This window comes from Diceros bicornis, unplaced genomic scaffold (assembly GCF_020826845.1).
Source record: "Diceros bicornis minor isolate mBicDic1 unplaced genomic scaffold, mDicBic1.mat.cur scaffold_240_ctg1, whole genome shotgun sequence".
NCBI lineage: Eukaryota > Metazoa > Chordata > Mammalia > Perissodactyla > Rhinocerotidae > Diceros > Diceros bicornis.
Genome location: NW_026691120.1, coordinates 361904 through 383641, shown reverse-complemented (window position 1 = coordinate 383641; position 21738 = coordinate 361904). Strand labels below are relative to the sequence as shown.

At 42.9% G+C, this 21738-nt stretch overlaps 2 long non-coding RNA genes across 2 annotated transcripts; both read right to left on the bottom strand.

Annotated features, from left to right (window-relative positions):
* Positions 1-17262: 17262 nt before the first annotated feature.
* LOC131402715 (uncharacterized) lies at positions 17263-18352 on the bottom strand. The gene is made up of 3 exons (XR_009218919.1): positions 18087-18352; positions 17666-17928; positions 17263-17317 (listed from the first exon to the last, which is right to left on the bottom strand). It is a non-coding gene; the product is annotated as an uncharacterized LOC131402715 (long non-coding RNA).
* Positions 18353-19424: 1072 nt separating this feature from the next.
* On the bottom strand, positions 19425-20342 carry LOC131402716 (uncharacterized). Its single transcript, XR_009218920.1, has 3 exons — positions 20218-20342; positions 19891-19926; positions 19425-19524 (listed from the first exon to the last, which is right to left on the bottom strand). It is a non-coding gene; the product is annotated as an uncharacterized LOC131402716 (long non-coding RNA).
* Positions 20343-21738: the final 1396 nt, after the last annotated feature.

The following is a 21738-nucleotide window of genomic DNA, read 5'->3' as shown; positions in this document are numbered from 1 at the left end:
GAAATTATGAGATGTTATATGTTTGTACTGTATAGGTGATAGGTTTTGGAGTAATGTTGTCACAGAGGCACAGAAAGTAACAGTCTACCATGTCCCAGGATCCAGCCTGATCACCCTCCTCGCTCCACTCCTCTCTCTTCTCAGGCTCCCTCCAGCCACACTGGCCACATTCCTGACCTTCCCTAGTCAAACTCGCTTCTTCATGTGAGTCTCTGCACCAGGGAGCCTTCTCCTTGACACACTAACTCTTCCCAGACATACGCAGGGGTGCTTACACTTGTCATTCTGGTCACAGCAAAGGTCTGAAATGCCTCAGAGAGGCCTTTCAGAACCTCCTACCACAGTCACTACCATCACAGATCTTACATCCAGAAGAGCATTATATGATTTCCTCCTCCTTCCTCCCACTGAGATAAAATGAGTGCACGGGGAAGGGCTGTCTGTTTTGGCTGATGCAGAGGCAACTCTTTCTGGTTGTACCAGGAACACGACTGTCTCTTCCAGGCCGGATTTTTCCCACCACGAGTCCATTGTTTAAGGAAACCGTCATTCCCTCTCTTTCATTGGTCTGGTTTCCCCAAGAACACAGTGAACCATCCCCTCTCCCTGTGCTGCATCACCAAAAACCCACAGCCAGAAGATAAGCACCAGGTTAAAACACCACCAGATCCTGAATTCAGTCACTGCTGAGACACTCCCATCAATGTTGTCATTCAATGGTGACGACTCCTGAGGACACCTTTCCCATGAGATCCAGTCACAGCCTGTCCTCAGCTTCTTACAGTAACATTGGGATTTCCACAGAGTCCTCCCAACCTGGTCAAGAAACATTCTGAAATGTTCTCTGTATTAATTTTCAGGGACTGGGGACATTGGTAGATATAATTTGAGTGTGTATGTGCAGTAGTTTCTAAGCAGGTATTCTATTTTTCAGACACAGATAAAATAGTGTGGCTACTCAATGCACCAAGAAAATGAATAACTTATCAAATTTTTTCATGATGTGAAGTTTTTAGAGAGTAGATGTCGTGGTTAAGAGCACAGAGTATGGAGCTAACTCCTTATGTCCAAATTCCAGCTCAATCCCTTACTAGATATTTGTATTGACTGAGTTATTTACTTGACTGGTGCCTCAGTTTCTTCACCACTCAGTTGGCAATAATGATCAGCATACCTACTTTGTAGGTTTATGGAGAGTATTAAAGGAGTTAATATTTGAAAAATGCTTGGAACACCTAGTGTATTGCCAGTGCTGTACCTATATATTAGAAATAAAATTTAGAAATTCTTCTGACACTGCCTGTGAGCCCCAGAGGGTGAGACTGTTGCCTGGATGTATGTAGAATGCACTCCATGACATACGATGAATAAATGAGTGAACAACATTGGCGAATGCATTACCAATGTCACCTATGTCACCCTACAGGCATTCCCAAGCCGAACCACATGCAGACATTCCTGCTCTGTCCTGCATCACATTCCCTGGAGAAATCACTGGGGCTTCTTGGACCCTAGTAACCGTGCCCATTAAAGGTTCTTTTCTGTCAGCAAACCCCAGTCTTTATCCAATTGCTGCAGCTCACAGGGTCTGCGCTCTGATCCTTGTCTTCACTCGAGGGAGAAGTTCCATCCCCAGAGCTGGGCACACGCAGAGCCTGAGCCTTGGAGAAAATGATTCCCTGGCCCTGGGGCAGGTAGAAGAGTACAGGGACAGAGTGGGATTTGGGGAAAATCCTCCAGGTGTTGTCAGAAGAGATGGAGGCAGGGGATGTGTCAGCAAGGACTGGTCTGGTTGGTGGGCCTTGGTGGTTAAATAGTAGTGGGGCTGGGAAGTTTCATAGGTTCTAGCATAATACAATCAATATGACGGTCATGAAATCAAAATCAGCCTAATTAAAACCAAATTAACCCAATGTCAGCTGTTCCCTTACTCTCTAATCCAGTAGTGACTTATAATAAGGGTATTCGTGTTCTATCATCTCCTTTTAATTGATTGGCTAGAGTAATTATTCTTTACATAGCCTGTCTATTTTTACATAGTAAAGAAAATGTGAGTTTTAAAACAACCCTCCTTGGAAAAGTCTCCCTAACATATTGAATTAATAACAGAAGCCAGGACAGGCTATTCACCACATATCTTGAGCTTTAGTCTCTGGTTTTAGATCTTCCTAACTGGTAAATTACCTTGACGTCTGCCTTCTTTCTTGAGATTAGTCCACTTAGGACTAAGTAGGAGTGCAACCTCTTGCCATGTGAAAAGTGGTGGGACTCTAGGTAGAGGTTTCTTTCATTCTGTCAGTTTGTGTGTGTGTCTGTGTGTGTGTGTGTGTGTGTGTGTGTGTGTGTGTGTGTATGACAGTTTTTGCTGCATCTTGCAGTGTGGGCCATTTTAGACGACTTTCCTAGGGAAAAAATTTCACTAACTACTTTCTCTGGAATTTATTTTCACTGATGGCTTCATCGGCACTGTCCTATAGTAACATTAAGCACTCTATATTATAGAATTTAATTTTTTTCTTAGTAGCCACATTTTAAAAAATGAAAGCAAACAAGTGAAACTAATTTTAATAGTATATTTTAACCCACTATAACCAAGATATCATCAATGTGGGTGGAGTCTATACAAAACTTAATAATGAGAGAGTTTACATTTTTTTCCTGGGTTTCATAAATCCAGTGTGTACTTCCCACTTACAACACATTCTCCATTTGTAAGTTGAGTTTTTCCAGACATACATTCTCTGTACTGAGATTTAATGTTCACAGTTGTCAAATAAGAGTCACTAGGAGTGGGGTGGATGATAATTTCACTACTGATTTAAGCTCTAATGGAGCTATGAACACCAACTGGTCAATGGGTTAATCAAATGAATAGTCATATAGTACAGAAGAATACTATGATTTGGGATTTAGAAAAAGACTGGGGAACGTGGGTCCTGACAGGGAGCACCAGGGATTTTGTTGTTGATAGTGACAAGGACAAAAAGAGAATAAAGTCATACTCATAAGTGTCTAACAACATGGGGGAGAAGAAATGACCTGCCATAGTCCTGAGTTTTGACCTAGAGCTTTCTGTTCTTGATCCAAATCTCTTTGATGACGTCCCAGGACACAGGTCAGATTAATCCCCACAGGGAGAGAGGGAGGGTAGAAGTACAAGGCATCTGACATAATTGTCCTGGGAAGGCAGGCTTCATTTATCACTCTGATCCACATTCCCAATTTATAGGGTAAGAGGAAAAGAAGTATGATGGTCAAATCATCACAGAAGAAGCGACATGATTGTGGACACCAATCCAAACCAAAGCCTGGTTTGAACATCTCCATCCCTTTGAGGATGTCCAGTTACATATTCAAGAGGCCAGTTACTAGAATCACATCCTATCCTGGCAATGAGGTCAGATGCCATCCATGGGAGGAAACGTTGGAGCAGCCCCAACAACTCTGCTGGCAGAAGAGACTGCAAGGTCTCCAGGCCTGCAGAGTGCAGGAGAACCATTAAGTCCTTTGGACCTTGCCAAAGCCCTGCTGAATCTTGCACCTAGTTGCACAGGTGCATCCCTGCCAGGTGTGCTCACAGGTGGTCCGAACTCCAGTCCCATGCCCACCCCTGTCTGGTCTTCAGATTCAGCAGAGACGATCCCAGGAGCTTGTCTGTACATCCCACAACTCCTTTGCAAACAACTTCTGGTGACTGAGGAGGATATCAGGAAACAGGAAGAGAAAGTGAAGATGGCAAGAGAGAGACTGGCGGTAGCACTGATGCAGAGAGACTGGCTAGCGAGGCGGGGAGAGTGAGGGGCCAAGAAGGACGTCCTGACAAACACGATGATAAAAGACAAGAGGGGGCAGATGACATGGAGCTCACACTACATCAATGTCTCTGCAGGGGTCATTAGGTTTTCTTGCTTTGAGCTCTTAAAACTTTAATATATACCAATACTTTTCTTTTCATTGATTCCTTTGTATGACAGAGAAGATACGGACAATGATCCTTCTGAGGTGGGAGATTGAGTTTTAGGTGAGGAGAGAAAGGAGATCTTTCCTTCCTTTCCTTTCCTGAGTATTATGTATTTGTATTTTAAGATCAACAGAGAGTTATCATAGTCAGGGGATTCTTTAGAGTTTTGCCCTCACAGTCACAGAGAAAAGATACCTAGTCCAAATGGATTGTCCTTTTTGTGTAATGTTGCAATAGATTCCAACATAACATTTCACTAAAGAGCTGTTATATCTGTCTTCTCAAAAAAGACACCTATTTCTGGGTCTCTATTCTTCTGGTATTTGTTGCATGTTGAATCACTAGTTGCACACAATGAAATACTGGATTTTCCATTTTTTTAGATTTATATACTTTGGAAATTTGATTCATGAAAATTGATATGCCTTTGCGGTATCATTCTGTCAGGAAAACGACTGTTTTCAACATCACAAGTCTCACAATAAGCCAGTGTGTTGGGATTTGTCTATTTGCCTGATCGAGTATGTTGTACTCTTCAAATCCTCTTTATCATTACTTACTTTTGTCCCACAGATTTATCAGTTTCTGAGAGCAATGTGTTAAACAATAATAGAGTATCTTAGTATTTATATCTTCCCTAAAAAATGAGTTATTTTTTACCTAAATCTTCTCTCCTGTATTCTTCCATGTGGTAATCATCTGTAATTTTGATTCGAATGTGTTTTTAATGTCTTATTTTAAAACTAATACTAAATTAGACAGACGGTTTTTTCCTTTCCTCATGACTCCTGTTATGTTTTCCTGGGTTCACATTTCTTCTTCCTGATGTACATTCTTTACCAGTTCTTTAGCTGCAGGCCTGTGGGAGGTCAACTTTGAGTCTGTTTGAAAGTCAGAAAACGTCTTTCTTTATTTGAAACATAGTGTGAATAGGTGTTTAATTTAGCTTTGTAGTATTTTTTTTCCTTCTTTGTCAAGTTATTTAATATTTCTGAGCCTCCACATCTTTACCTCAAAATGGGAATAAAACCCTAAATATTGTGACTGTAACTGAGATAATACACGCAGAGCTTGCCAGTCATGTTGCTTAGGAGAAATTAAATAGTCAATAATGATAACGATTATTAACCATTATAATGATATTATAATAATGTACTATATAATATTAATATATTAATGTCTAATAATTATACATTAATTCATAATTATAATGTACAGTGTATAATGTATGCAATGTATAATAATATATTAATATTATTAATCATTATACTCTTCAGAGTGTGCATTCTCAGAGAAGCACTGCTTAAGATTGAGAATGTGAAGCTCACACACAAAAAGTCTGAGAGAGTGCCATGACTGTGACTTTAATTCTCAGCCCTTGGGTATTTTCAGCTGTGGTCATCTGCACAGTGTGTACAGATAATGTAATCTGTTCCCACAGACCCAAGGCAGAACAGCGCAGCCTGCCTCATGCCTGGGATGCTCTGGGCTGCTTGTTGGGGAGCCGCTGCTGTGAGGCTAGTTGGACTCTGTACAGAGAAAGATGAAAAAAGACTCTTTCTTTTCCCTCAGATTTCTCCCGCTGAGTATTATTCACTTTTACATCCAGAGCAGATACTCTCTTCCCAGAGCCTTGGTATTTCTCTGGGATTCAGGCTTCCCAGACATCTAGTCATTTCAGCTCCCAAGGCCCAAGGTGACTGCAGAGTCATGTCTCACCCACTTCTCTCATCTTGGCCTGTTTCCGGTCATGGATGACCCATGAGTGGGGAGAGGAGCCATCGAGGGAGATTGATCTGGAAGTCCTGGTGAATCTGAGCTTCAGAGAATGAAGCAGAAAAGGGGAACCTGAGACTGCCAGGCCTTCAGTTGGGGAGGAATATGGAGGAACCGAGAGGGGTGTGATGGCTGCACAGAGTCAAGGGGAGGGATGTTTCAAAGTTTCCTAAGAAGGGAAAACTTGCAATGAAGTGAGGATACGATTTTACATGATGGCAATGTCTGTGTTGGTTTCACCAATTCTGGTGTCCCTGAAGGATGAACTGGTGTGACACCACAGGACAGAAGTTGCAGTCACTTTCAGGACTTAAGGAAGGTGAAACCTTTCAGCTTAGTCCCCTGTGAGCCAGTCAGGGGCCAAGTCTAGAAAGGCTCGGAGCCTGTGTCTGTCCAATATGGTTTCATTTTGTTACAGCCAAGCTCCTATGGACTACAGCTGGGAAAAAGGGACCTCAGATCTAGTCAGATCTAGTCATCACAGCTTCCGTAGGTCGCCATGAGGCAGGTAATAGCCCAGGCGTTGTCTCTGGAGCTCATAGTCGCCCTCCTTCTTCCGCCGGCAGACAGTGACTTGTGAGGTGAGGAGAGCGCCTCAGAATGGTCCAGTCAGCTGCCCAGTATGGGAGACTCCAGGGGAAGGAGATGCCAAAGCCACAGAGACCTGATGCATCCTGTGTCGCCCTCTTCCTTTTGTCCACTTAATTTTCACTCTCAGTCCTTCATTTCCTTTCCTTTTCCCTCTTTCCTCTCTCTCTCCCTCTCTTTCCCCTACATGTTCTAGCGTAATTGAGGTATTAACGACATACAGTAAACTGCATACATTTAAAGAGAACAATTTGATACATTTTGATTATAACTTATTGAACCATCACCTCAATCAAGAAAAGGAACGCCCATCCTCCCCAAATTTCCTCATGGTCATTTTAATTTCTATTTCCCTGCCGTTTGCAAACACATTCTCATTCCCAGGCAGCCAGTGATCCGGTGTATGTCCCTATAGATTTTCCTGTATTTTCCAAGGAATTTATAAATGGGATCATACACTATGTACTCATGTTTTACCGGCTTCTTTCACTAAGCATAAATATTTTGAGATTTATGCTTGTCATTGCATGCACTATGAATTCATTCCTATCCCCAACGCTTCCCTGGCAGCACTGTGCACACACCCGAGTGCTTCTCAGGTTGGAGTGAGAGCCAATAGTACTGCTGTATCCCCAAAAGTAGGAATGCGCCTTGGTGCAACTCTGGGAGGGGTTGGCGGGAGCCCTGGACCTTCCAATTAATGTTTTCCTGGATGATTGGGAAGCCCACCATGCCACTGCAGTCACAATGATTGGCCAATGTTCAGAAACCGTGAAGAAGTCCCACCCACCAAGCACAGAGGCTGGCATGAGCATAAGAAAAGGCAGCAGCAGATATATGCGCACATGCAAATGCTTTCCCAGATGGCACAAATACCCATAGTAGTGCTGCCGTCTCACAACTGGGTACATGCCTCCGTTTGGTGGCAGCTCTGAGCCCAGTGTGAATGCTTTCCCAGAGGATGGGAACAGCCATTGTACCCACGCAACTTCCAGCATATAGAGTGGGATCAGAAACACAGTTCATGCTTTCCCCACAGCGGTAGCAGGCGGCATCTGCGACCTGATACTACCACAAATACGCAGGCAAAAGATTAGTTCATCAAACACCATAAGAAACTACAGTAACAATTCAGAGCAGAAGGAAATGACAAATCTTCAGAAAGGAACCTTGAAGTCACAGAAATTTACAATCTAAATGACAGAGAATTCAAAATAACTGTCATTAAAGAAACTCACCAAGTTACAAGAATGTTCAGACAGTTCAATGAACTCAGGAATAAAATTAATGAGGAAAAGGAATACTTCATCAAAGAGACTGAAACTATTTAAATAAAAAGACAAGCAGAAATTCTGGATATGAAGAACATAATTAATGAGATAAAAAAGACTCTAGAATCCTTAAAAAACAGAGCTGATATTATGGATGAAAGAATTAGTGATTTAGAGGATAGAAATATAGAAATGCTTCCAGTCGATGAGGAGAGAGGACTCAGATTTTTAAAAAATGAAGGAATTCTTGGAGAAATATATGATTCAATTATAAAAGCAACCTAAGATTTATACGTATCCCAGAGGGAGAAAAGAGGGAGAAAGGAGCAGAGAGCTTGTTCAAAGAAATAATAGATGAGAACTTCCTAAACCTGGGGAAGAATCGGACTTACAAATACATGAAGCCAACAGAACGCCTAATTACATCAATGCTAAAAGACCTTCTCCAAAGCATATAATAGTAAAATTGGCAAAAGCCAATGACAAAGAAAAAACATGAAGGGAAACAAGACAGAAGAAAATAACCTACAAAGGAACACCTATCAGGCTTTCAGCATATTTCTTAGCAGAAACTTTACAGGCAAGGAAAGAATGGAATGATATATTAAAAATACTGAAAGACAAAAACTTTCAGCCAAGAATACTCTATCCAGTGAAATGATCCTTATGATACAAGGGAGAAATAAAAGTTTTCCCAGATAAACAAAGGCTGAGGGAGTTCATCGCCACTAGATCTCCCATAAAAGCAATGATCAAGAACACCCTCATACCTGAAACAAAAAGAAGGCAAATGTCTACAAAGCTTTGAGCAAAGAGATAAATAGAAAGACAAAATCAGAAAGCTACAGCTTTGTTTCACAACAGGGTAGCAAATAATTAATTATAACTTAAAAGAGGAAGGGAAGGAAAGCATCAAAAGTAACTATAAACACTTCAGCTTAGTCACAAATGCACAACACAAAATTGAATAACTTGTGACAACAATAACTGAGAAGGAGAAGAGGAAAGGGATGGAACCTGCTTAGGCTAATGGAGATAGGAGGCTCTCAGAAGATGGACTATGTCATCTATGAGATCTTCATACAAACCTGACAGTAATCAGCAAACAAAAAATCAGAGCAGAGCCATAGATCATAAAAAGAGAGAACACCTCCACAGAAAACCCCCAAAATGAAATGGTAGTCAGAAACACAAAGGAAGAGAAACAATGGAAATATAGATTAGGTGGGATTAAGCCCTCATGTATCAATAATCACTTTAAATGTAAATCGATTGAATTCTCCAATCAACAGACACAGAGTGGTGGGGTGGATTAGAAAACAAGACCCAACAATACGCTGCCTCCAGGAAACACATCTCAGCACTAAAAACAAACAGGCTCAGAATGAATGGATGGGAGACAATACTGCAAGCAAATGGCAAATAAAAGAAAGTAGGTGTTTCCATACTTATATCAGACAAAGCAGACTTCAAGATAAAAAAGACTATGAGAGACAAAGAGGGGCAGTATATAATGATAATGGGGACTTTCCACCAAGAGGACATAACACTTATAAAGATATATGCACCTAACACAGCAGCACAAAAGAATATAAAGCAACTATCAATAGACCTAAAGGGAGAAATTAACAGCAACACAATAATAGCAGGGGAGCTGAACACCCCACTACGTCCACGGATAGATCATGCATAGAAAGGCAACCAGTAAATAGTGGAATTAAATGAAACATATGATCAGATGAACTTAATTGATATATAGAGAGCATACCCTCCCAAAAAAGTGGAATACACATTCTTCTTAAGTGCACATGGAACCTTCTCAAAGATATACCATATGTTGTGAAACAAGGCAAGCCTGAATAAATTTAAGATTGAAATCATATCAAGCTTCTTTTCTGACCACAATACTATGACACTAGAAATCAACTACAAGACAAAAGATGGGGAAGATACAAATATGTGGAGACTAAAGAACACAAGACTGAAGAACCATTGGATAAATGAACAAATGAAAGGAGAAATCAAAAAATACCTGAAGACAAATGAAAATGAAAAGACAACAAAACAACTCCTATGGGATGCAGCAAAAGCAGTTCTAAGAAGGAAATTCATAGCAATACAAGTGCACCTCAACAAACAAGAAAAATACCAAATAAGTAACCTTAAACTACACCTAATAGAACCAGAAAATGAAGAACAAATGAAGCCAAAGTCAACAGAATGAGGGAAATAATAAAAATTAGAGCAGAAATAAATGAAATAGAGACTAAAAAAACATTAGAAAGGATCATTGAAACAAAGAGCTGGTTCTTTGTGAAGATTGAAACAAAACTGACAGACTCTTAGCCAGACTCACTAAGAAAAAAAGAGAGAAGGCTCAAAGACATAAAATTAGAAATGAAAGAGGAGAAATTACAACAGATACCACAGAAATCCAAAGGACAATAAAGAATAAACTGAACAACTTACATGCCACCAAATTGGATAACCTAAAAGAAATAGATAAATTATTAGATTCATACAACCTCCCAAAACTGATTCAAGAAGAAATAGAGAAAATGAACAGACCAATCACAAGTAAAGAGATCGAAATGGTCATCAAAAACCTTCCCAAAAAACAAAAGTCCAGGACAAGATGTCTTCTCTGGAGAATTCTACCAAATATTCAATCAAGATTAAATACCTATGCTTCTCAAACTATTCCAAACAGTTGAAGAAGATGGAACACTTCCTAATTCATTCTATGAGGCCAACACCACCCTGAAAGCAAAAGCAGGCAAGGACAGCACAAAGAAGGTATATAACAGGCCAATATCACTGATGAACACAGAAGCAAAAATCCTCAGCAAAATATCAACAAATCGAACACAGCAATATATTAAAAGGATCATATACCATGATCAAGTGGAATTTATACCAAGGATGCAGGGATGGTTCAACATCCGCAAATCAATCAATGTGATACACCACATTAACAAAATGAGGAATAAAAATCACATGATCCTCTCCACAGATGCAGAGAAAGGATTTGAGAAGATCCAACATCCATTTAGGATAAAAACTCTCAATAAAATGGGTATAGAAGGAAGGTACCTCAACAGTATAAAGGCCATATATCACAAACCCACAGCCAACATCATACATAATGGTGAAAAAATTAAAGCCATTCCTCTGAGAACAGGAAGAAGACAAAGGTGCCCACTCTCGCCACTCCCATTCAACATAGTACTGGAGGTTTTGGCCAGAGCAGTTAGGCTGGAAAAAGAAATAAAAGGAATCCAAATTGGAAAGGAAGAAATGAAACTCTTGCTGTTTGCAGCTGACATGATTGTAAATATAGAAAACCCTAAACAATCCATCAGAAAACTATTAGAATAATCAACAACTACAGCAAAGTTACAGCATACAAAATCAACTTACAAAAATCAGTTGCATTTCTATACTCTAATAGTGAACTAACAGAAAGAGAACACAAGAATACAATCCCATTTACAATTGCAAAATAAAAAAAAAATGTCTAGTATCCCTAGAGGTTAAAGAGGTTAAAGAACTATACAATGAAAATTATAAGACTTTATTGAAAGAAATCAATGATGACCTGAACTAATGGGAAGATATTCCATGCACATGGATTGGAAGAATAAACATAGTTAAAATGTCCATATTACCTAAAGTAATCTACAGATTCAAAGCAATGCAAATCAGAATCCCAATGACATTCTTCATAGAAACAAAACACAGAAACCTAAAATATATATGGAATAACAAAAGACCTCAAATAGCCAAAGCAATCCTGAGAAGAAAGAACAAAGCTGGAGGCATCACAATCCTAACTTGAAAATATATTACACAGCTGTAGTAATCAAAATGGCATGGTACTGGCACAAAAACAGACTCATAAATCAATGCAGCAGAACTGAAAGCCCAGGAAAATACCACACATCTGTGGTCAGTTAATCTCTGACAAAGGAGCCAAGATCATACAATGGAGAAAAGAAAGTCTCTTCAATAAATGCTGTTGGGAAAACTGGACACCCACATGCAAATGAATGAAAGTAGATCATTATCTTCCACCATACACAAAAATTAACTCCAAATGAATAAAAGACTTGAATCTAACACTTGAAACCATAAAACTCCTAGAAGAAAATATACACAGTACAGTCTTTGACATCGGTCTTAGCTGCACCCTTCCCAATACCATGTCTACTCAGGCAAGGGAAAGAAAAGAAAAAATATACAAATGGGACTACATGAGACTAAAAGGCTTCTGCAAGGCAATGGAAATGATGAACAAAACGAAAAGACAGGGCCAGCCCCGTGGCTTAGTGGTTAAGTGCACGAGCTCCGCTACTGGCGGCCCAGGTTCGGATCCCAGACGCGCACAGACGCACCGCTTGTCCGGCCAAGCAGAGGCCGCGTCCCACAAACAGCAACTAGAAGGATGTGCAAGTATGACGTACAACTATCAACTGGGACTTTGGGGAAAAAAACAAAAAGGAGGAGGATTAACAATAGATGTTAGCTCAGAGCCGGTCTTCCTCAGAAAAAAAGTGGAGGATTAGCACGGATGTTAGCTCAGGGCTGATCTTCCTCAAAAAAAAAAGAAAAGACAACCCACGAACTGGGAGAAAATATTTGCAAATCATATATCTGACAAGGGGTTAATCTCCAAAATATATAAACAACTCACACACCCAATAACAATAAAAAAAATAATCCAATCTAAAAATGGGCAGAGGATATGTACAGACATTTTTCCAAAGAAGATATACAGAGGCCCAACAGGCACATGAAAAGATGTATAACATCACTAATTATTAGGGATATTCAAATCAAAACTACAATGAGACGTCACCTTACACCTGTCAGAATGGCTATAACTCCCAAGACAAAAAATAACAAATGTTGGAGAGGATAAGGAGAAAAGAGCACCCTCACACACTGCTGGTGGGAATGCAAACTGGTGTAGCCACCAGGGAAAACAGTATGGAGATTTCTCAAAAAATTAAAAATAGAAATACCATACCTTCCAACTATCCCACTACTGGGTATTTATTCAAAGAAATTGAAATCAACAATTCAAAGAGATTTACTCACCCCTGTGTTCACTGCGGCATTATTCACAATAGCCAAGAAATGGAAGCACCCCAAGTGCCCTGCTACACATGAATTGATAAAGAAGATGTGGTATGTATTATATACAATGGAATACTACTCAGCCAGAAAAAAAAGACAAGATCATCCTGTTTGCAACAACTTGGATGGACCTTGAGGGTATGATGTTAAATGAAATAAGCCAGACAAAGAAATATGCATGATTTCACTCATATGTAGAAGATAAACATACACAGGGATAAAGAGAACAGATTAGTGCTTACCAGAGGGGAAGGGGGCTGGGGGTTGAGTGAAAAAGTTAAAGGGGCACATATGCATGGTGATGGAAAAAAGTTAGACTACCGCTGCTAAGCACGATACAGTCTATACAGAAATTCACAAATAATAATGAACACCCGAAATTACACAATGTTAAAACTCTTTATAATTTCAATAGAATAATTAAAAAAGAAAAAAAATTCATTCCTTTTTATGATTGAATAGTATTCCACTGTGGGGATATACCACACTTTGTGTATCCGTTCACCAGTAGATGGACATTTGGGTTGTTTTCCGTTTTTGTCTGCTATAAATAGGTTGTTATCAACATGTGTGTACAAGTCTGTGTATAGACATATGTGTTTATTTCCCTTAGATGGATTCCTAGGAGAGGAATGGCTGGGTAGACGTATGTAATTATTAAAGACGCATCCAAGCTATTTTTCACCAGCACTCGATGAGAGTTTCAGTGACTTGAAATCTTCAACAACAGTTGCTATAGTCAGTTTTTTTAATTTTAGCCATTCTCAAGTGTGGTGGAATCTCATGATGACTGTCACTTACATTTCCCCAATGACTCATGTTGTGAAGGAGAAGGCAAGTCACGCACAGATTGGGAGAAAACATCTGCAAAACATATCCCTATAAAAGGATGTGTATTTATAATATATAAAGAGCTCTTACAACGCAATAAGAAGAAGACAAGCAACATGTCATGGCTTACGAGGAGACAGCAGATCAGGCCTGTGATGAGCACCAGGAGTCCCGCCAAGCAGATGAGGATGAGGGCCCAGAAGGGGAGGTCTGGGGAGACAAGTGGTGAGGTAAGCCACGTCCTGTCATCGCCCAAGGGCTCCTGGTGAACCCACTGTGCCTCAACCCTCCTTGACAAGGGTTGGCCAACATTCTTCATCATCCAAGACACTGTGCACACGGTTCTCTTCAATGAGACATAGCATCAACATACTCGTCCCCTACCATGGGCTGGGGCTTCCTGCAGGTTTACCAGGCTTCCGAGTCAAGGTATCATCTCTGTTGGGAGAATATTCTGGAAGTGAATGAAATGGAGAATGCATGTGAGTGTGTTTCACTCTTGTTAATAAAACTTTTTAGACACAGAAAAATAAAGGGAACAGTCTCATAAACATCCATCATCTAGATTTAACAATGTATATTCCATCCAATTAAAACAATATTTCATCAATGTATAAATTATTAACACTTGCCACCCTTGATTCATCCCATGTTTTCAATGAAATATTAAAGTCAAGTAGACATCATGATGTTTCACCCAATTTTAGTTTTCATTTCTAAAAAGTGAGCACACTTTGCTACAAAATCCAAGACCATTATCACAGAACAAAAGTGTAATAAATTAAACCAAATTCATACCTCTGGGCACAGAGGACTGAATTTGGGCTGGACTTTCTTAGGACGGTCGGGGGGAAAATGGGTCATCACAGTTGGCAAGCCTATGGGATCTCTCTAAATTTGTAAAATCCCACTCAAAAGTGTTCTTCCATGCCTGGAAACACATCATCCCCTTCTCCTTTATCTATTTCCTTAATATTCATTTTCTAGGATTAACATACAATGTAATATCCTGCAGAAAGTCTTCTCTGAATACCGCCTCCAAGTATGAGTTTGTTCACATCAAATAATTGATAAGTTTCAATTCTCTATTCTTGTTATTGCCAGCTACAACATAAACTCCAGGAGGGGAGGACACACAGCACTCAGTGGGCATGGGGGGAGGGGTGCAGGCCCCCCTACTTGTACCTCTATCCATACAAACTCTTAGAGGTGTGCTGTCTGATATGGAGCACAAACAAGTCTCTTTTTGAATTAAAATTAATTTTAGTTAAATAAAATGAAAAATCTGGTACCTCAGTAACATTAAAAATCAGTAACAATAAAGACCAGTCACAATACCATCCTTCGAGTACTCAACAGCCACATGCGGCTATGCACTAGAGAGCACAGATATAGAACATTCCACTACTGCAGAAAGTTCTAGTGCATTGGTGCTCGTCTAGAGTGGGACTTGGCAAACTATAGCCTGTGGATCAGAAACCACATGACACCCAAACCTGTAAGACTGCTTCACACAGAGCTGGAGGCCCTCACTGACCATCTGGCCCAGTGGCTTTCAGTGGAGAGATAAGGAAACAAAAGTCCAGAGAGGGGAGGTGACTAGCTTGAGGTCACAGAGCTGTCTAGGAGAAGGTGACGGCCTCCAATATTACACTGGTGTCCTTGTCTCTCTCTCTATGGTGGGTAAAGACTGGGGGACTATGCCACCTCCTGTCAGCCTGAGAAAGTTCAATGCTCTCTCAGCCCCAGGCATCCAGAGTCCCCAGAAAAGCCTGACTTCCTTTCCCAATGACTAGGGAGCCTTAACCTCCCCAAGGACACTCTTCCTGTCCAGGGTCAAGTTCTGCAGCTGGGTCCATTCTGGGTCAGACACAGGAATTCCTCATAGATGGCAATTCTGTCCAATCTCTGTGCCAAGGCGGCAAGGTACACAAGGAGTCCACTCCAGTGTGGTTACTGTGGGGGACAGACATGGAAGGGCACAAGGGATGAACAAGGGTGTCTAGAATTCTACCCTGATTCTAGATTCCCTGCTTCTGTGTTCTGTCCAAGATAACTTTCTGCAATAATGTAAACATTTGTCTGCACTACCAAATACACTCATTATTAGCCCCATGTTGTTATCAAGCACTTAAAATGTGGCTAGTGTGTGTGAGTGAGGAACTGAATTTCTCATGTAATTTCATTTTAAGTAATTAATTTATAAATAAATAACCACAGGGAGAACATTTTTGAAACATTTGAGAAAGGTTTTCTGCAAATGCATAAAAACAATGAGAACACTGGTAAAAATGGTCAAAATCAACTTTTCATAAGTCTAGAAATTAATCAACGGCTTGTAAGAATCTGAGGAGGGTTTAGTGAAGAAACATGGTGGAATCTTGATAACGGGAGCAAACTTTGTGGCATTATAACTTGCACTATTCCCATCCTGCTCTCACAATATCCTCCATAACTTTGAAAACCATCAGTCTCAGAACCATGGTAGCTGAGACAACCAGCAGCCAAGCAGCCATAATGGGTTTAGAGCTCTGAAAAGACCCATCCCCATCGAACTGTCACTAGCTGACCTTCCTGGCAGCTCCCTGAAAAAGCCCCATGTTCAGAGCTTGACGTTACTTGAGTCAGAGCTTGCCCAGGGAGGAAAGTCTGTCCCCAGGGCACTTGCTAAAAATATTCAGGGCTAATTGTTTTCTATTGTAGTTGCCTGAGGGAGTGATACCAGCTGAGGCAGGCAAGAGGTGAGCCATAAACTTAGAAGAAAAATTGGGGGCATGAGATGTCCACAGGTGGCTTTGAAAAGCTCCAGTGTATTTGCGGGCATCTTGAAGGCCACAAGGGCTCAGGGCTGTGGCACGCCCAGGAAAAACTTGAGAACATCTTAACCTCTCACCTCTAGTTGAAGGGTTGGCTTAATATCTGAAAACTTGACTATGTGTTACACAATATTAATAGAATAAGGGCCAATAACATGCAATCTCGACCCCATATACAGAAAAGAATTTCACAAAATATAACGCCCTTCATGTCTAAAAAAGAAAACACTCAACAATTTAGGAATAGAAAAAGCTTTCTCAACCTATATACAGCATCGATGAAAAACCCACGGCTAACACCATATTCAATGGTGAAAGACTGAAAATTCCCCCCTAAGACCAGGGACAAGACAATGATGTCTTCCCTTATCTCGTATGTTAATCACAGATACTAAAGGTTCTAATGAGGGTAATTAGGCAAGAAAAAGGAATAAAAGAAACCCAGATTGGAAGGGAAGAGGTAAAACTATTTGTTTTGCAGATGAGAAGATATTGTATATAGAAAAACCTAAAAAATACACTCCTCTCCACACACAATATGTGAATCGTATCCTAATAGGTGTATAAAAAATTTAAATTGCCCCATGTGGTTAGTGGCTCCACTATTGGAGAGCACAGTTAGACTGCTGATATTTGTTGAAAGTCTCCAGAAGAGGAGGAGGAGCAGGATGCTGGAGGTTGGTGGCACCAAATGTTAATGCTTTTCTCATCCCCCGAAAACTTATGGAAGGAGATGTTAGGATTAGCTGACAGGGATGTGGGGCAGAATGGCCACGATGTAAGTGACTTCCAGATCAATGATGTGTCACGGGAGATCAGAGTCATCAGCCACCAGCTCAGCCAATGCTTCCAATCTCCTCAACCTACATCAAGTTTGTGACCAGGCAGGAGTGGAATATGTCTCAAAGCTGGCTGCCGCTGTAGAGCGTGGTGACCTAGAAAAAACGCGAGGGAGAGTGGGTGAGATGAAGGTCTCCTGGGGATGCAGGGGGCCACTGGAGCCAGCGAAATATCACAGACCTTGGGACAAGGGAGACCTGACTTCTAATCCTGGCTCTGCCCCTAACTCACTGTGTGACCTTAGGCACAATACTCCCCTTTCTGAGCTTCAGTTTACCCATGTGAGAAATGGGGAAGGCAGATAGGACAACACCCCTGGGGACTGAGAGAACCCAGACATGAAGGGAAAGTGAAGGGTTGAAACAATCACATAACAGATGTAAGTCAGATGGAGGAATGACGGTGCCATCAGGGCAAGGAGAGACGGGAGTGGGAGACGCCACCTGGTCTTGGGTGTCTCTCAGCAGGGCGGAGTACTCCTAAGATGTGGGCTCCGAGATGCTGAGGTTCCAGCTGATGATGCGGAAATGTAGCTGGTGCTCTCTCTTGATGGATAAACTCTGGGCTGCAGAGCCAGGAGCCACCGAGAAGAAGAGCAGACAGGTGGCGACACTCAGCTCCCAGCACAGAGGCATGGTGTCCCACGGGGTCAGGGTGGTGGGTGCAGACAGCGTCCACACAGGTGGCTGACCCATCCTTCTCAGGCCTGGGGAGAGAGGGATGTGGGGACTCTAGAGAGAGGTCCTGAAACCTCTGGGGGTGGGGGCCAGAACAGGAAAGAGGAAATGGGAGGACAGTTGGGAGACAGAGAGGGGTGGTCACATAAGTGGTCATTAGGGGCAAATGCTGAGGGGAGGGTCTCACCTGAGGGAGACCAGTCTGCAACTTGAGTAGAAGGGGCCCAGGCTGCTCTTCTTGAACAATGATCCAGCTGGGGAGGAAGGAGGAGGAGGAGCAGGAGGGACAGGGGTTGGAGGAGGGGCTGGGTGGGATTTAACCCACCAGGAGCTGCTGGAACCAGGGTTTCACCAGGCTCTGCAGGACCCTCTCAGTGAAGTTGAACGTGGCCTAGCCATTGCTCATGTCTGATGAATACCGGAGGGTGGAGATGGTGACGTTGACTGTGAGGGTCTTCAAATTGTGCCCCAAAGCTGCAAGACGAGAGGGAGAGAGATGGCCATCTCCGAAAGCTGGCCTGAGACCAGCCCAGAGTCCTGCACTCATTATAATCTGTCGTCTTCTGTCCCAGTGGCACCACCACCCACCCGTGTGGTCACCCAAGTCAGAACCAGCATGTCTACTCAGCTCCTCCTCCCTCCCAGTAACACCCATTCACCTTGCACACTGGTCCTCACATACACTCCCTCTCTCCATCCCTGTCCTAGCTCAGGTCTTAACTTCCTTCACCCGGACAAACACCCCAGCAGGCTCACTGGATGCTCTGTCTAAAGGATGTTCTTCATGGACTACTAGAAGAATCTTTCTGAAATGAATACCTCACTAGGGCCACCACTGCTCTAGTACCACCCATGGCTCCCTATGGCCTTCAGTGTTTAGTTCAACCTTCTTGACCTGGCACTCAAGGCTCTACTCAATCTGGCTCCTGCTGACCTTTCAGTCTCATTTTATCCATCTATTGACGGTTAAACATTATGCTTCATGCAACCCAAATTCGTTTCTATTCTCCCCATATGGCATGTTGTTTCTGGCCGGAGCCTTTGCTCACGGAATCCTTTCTGCCAGGAAAATCCTTCATCCTCTATTTGCCAGGGTCCCTCCTACACATTCTTAAAGACTTCTGGTGTAACTTTCTCTAGCAAGCTCCTTCCCTCCAAATTATGCCAGGTGCCTCTCCCCAAAATATCCCACATTGTATTATAATGGTGTGTTAATTTCACAAGTCTAGGGGCTCTCTGAGAGCTGGCTTTAGACTGAATCGTTGGTATAATCTTTGTGATCAGCATGATTGTCCTAAAACCAGAATTTCATACCCTGGCTTCCCAGCTCCTGGATCACACCTGGCTCATGGGGAGTGGGGCCAGAGAGCTTCTCTTGGGAAGGAAAAGGGGCACCCAGATACCTGTGGTGGCTTCTGGTGGCACAGGTGATGATCAAGTATGCAGGGACGTGGTGGCCGGCTCGGGAGCTGTGGATAAGGCTGTCATCTGGGAGGGACAGAGTGGGAGGAGACCCGAGGCTCACATGGGCTCCAGCACTGGCTGTCTCAGGACCACCATTCACAGGTGAAGCATAAATGAGAGTGAGGGGACCGGTGACTGTGTGAGTAGAGGGATGAGCAAGCCTGTGGATGAGAGGAGCCCAAGAGAGAGTGATAGGTGAACAAGAGTGACTGAAATCAGAGGAGAGACAGATAGGCAGAAAAATGGGCAGATGGATGGGATACCTGGAAAAGGAGGACCAAGAGCGGGGCTTTAGGAGAATTAAAGTGAAAACCATGTGGGGTCAGAATGTGGTGGAGAACATATTTGTGTCTAAGGCTTTCTCACACTGGGCTGGGACTGTCCACCAGAACCCGGGAGGGAGAGAAGGGATGAATTAGGGCCCTTCCAGGTCCTTCCCTCACTAAGGACAGCAGGTGAAGGAGAACAAGTGCTCCCAAACTACAAATGCAGATGGGACACAGGAGATCAGGGTCAGGAATACTCACTGGTGGTAGTCGGGGCCACGGCTCCATAGGTGTAACCTGTGGAGAGAAGGCGAGAGGAGCTGAGCAAGAGTTGGGGTGAACATAAAGAATTAAGGGAGAGAAAGGATGTAGTGACCTTTGTGGGAAAAGCAGAGGGGAAAGCAGAGGGGACGAGTGGAGGGGTGTTCAGGGGGAAGGCAATAAGTTGAAAGGTGGATGGACCCAGTGATCACACAGTGATGAGAAGACTGAACCCAGAGCAGGAGGATAGAGAGATGGATCATAGCTCACTTTAGAGCAACGGAGGGAACACAGAACAGACAGCATGGCTGTAGCACAGCCCCTCACCACTGAAGTAGAGGCTGTCCCAGTCCAGGGTGAAGGAGGCCAGGTGGGTGATGCGCTGAGTCTCATGGCTCAGCTCCCAGTAGAGTCACTCTCTGTCCAGCCCGGGACCTGCGGGGGTCAGAATGGAAGGTGCAGATGATGTCCAAGCCAGTGGCTACCCCACCCTTCTCAAGCCTGGGGGAGGAAGATCATGGGGATGTGGAATACTGAGCAGGGGTCATTCTGGGTGTGGAAAGTGAGAGAGGGGAAGGGAGGAAGTTGATGGAGATGCTGAAGGGGCTGCTCTGATGCCTGCAGGGGCTCTCCTAGGTGTCTCCCGTGTGAGACAACCCCCTCACAAGTAAGGCCTGACTTCTTTTAGGATGTGGAGGGGGCCTGTGAGTGGCAAAGAGGGGTGAACACACAGACCTGGGTGAGGGGGCACCCGCAGGTCTGCACAGACAGCAGCGAGAACAGTCAGTGCTCTGTGCCATCCGACACATGCAGGCAAGAAAGTACCGTTATGTTCTCTCGGTTCTACACTCCATGGTCTATTCTTTCTACTTCTTTCCTACTCCACAGTCATCACTCAGGCCTAGGGAACAATCATCTTATTCCTAATCTTATTTCCAGCACCTCCCATCTTGCCTATTAAGTCTTCATTCTTAACCATGAAGTCCATTTTAACCCACATGCTTAGACCAAACTCTAATCACATCATCCTTCTACTCGCATCTCTCCAGAGTGTTCCCACTGGACTTAGAACAGAGTCCCAAGTCACTCCTGATCTGGTCCTGCCTGTCCCCCCCCGCCAGTGTGGCTCACACCCCTCCCCCTGTGTTGACTCGGCCCAGCCATCTTTATTCTCAGTTCATGGACACACCAGGCTCTCTGCTTCAGGGGTGTCCTCATGCGGGTCCCTCTGCCTGAAACGCTCTCTTGAACACACTCCCACACCCTCACTCCAGTCTAACCCTCCTACCAGCTAAATCCAGTCCCAACTCTAGCTCTCAAGCTAAATATCAGTCCTTCTCAAGAGGGCTTCTCTGCCCCCTCAGGTTGATTCCCCTTGTGCCATACTCCCACATCACTCTCATCATTAACTTCTCAAAATCCAAATTCCCAAATACAATGTAAATTCCATGGAGGTGGGACAAGGTCTCTCTGGTTCTCCAGGTCCCCATGCATGTGTCCCAGGGCCTGGCTCATGAGATAAGGAATGATCCCGGTTTGTCTAGGACTGCCCTGGTTTGAACACTAAACGTCCTGTGTCCTGGAAAACCCCACTGTCTTGAATAAATGAGGATGGTTGGTCACCATTAATTATACACTCAGAGACTATCTATTGCATGACAAGCACACATTCCCCTGAAGAACATCACAGGAAAGCTAGAAGGAAAAAGGCACACACACATACACACACAATTAGTAGAGGCCAACAACTAAATACAAAATTACTAAACAAGATTCTCTGCAACGTGAATCACCAGACCGTTATTTCAGAAAAGTTTCAAGAAACAAAGTTAATTCCCTTTAAAAGGC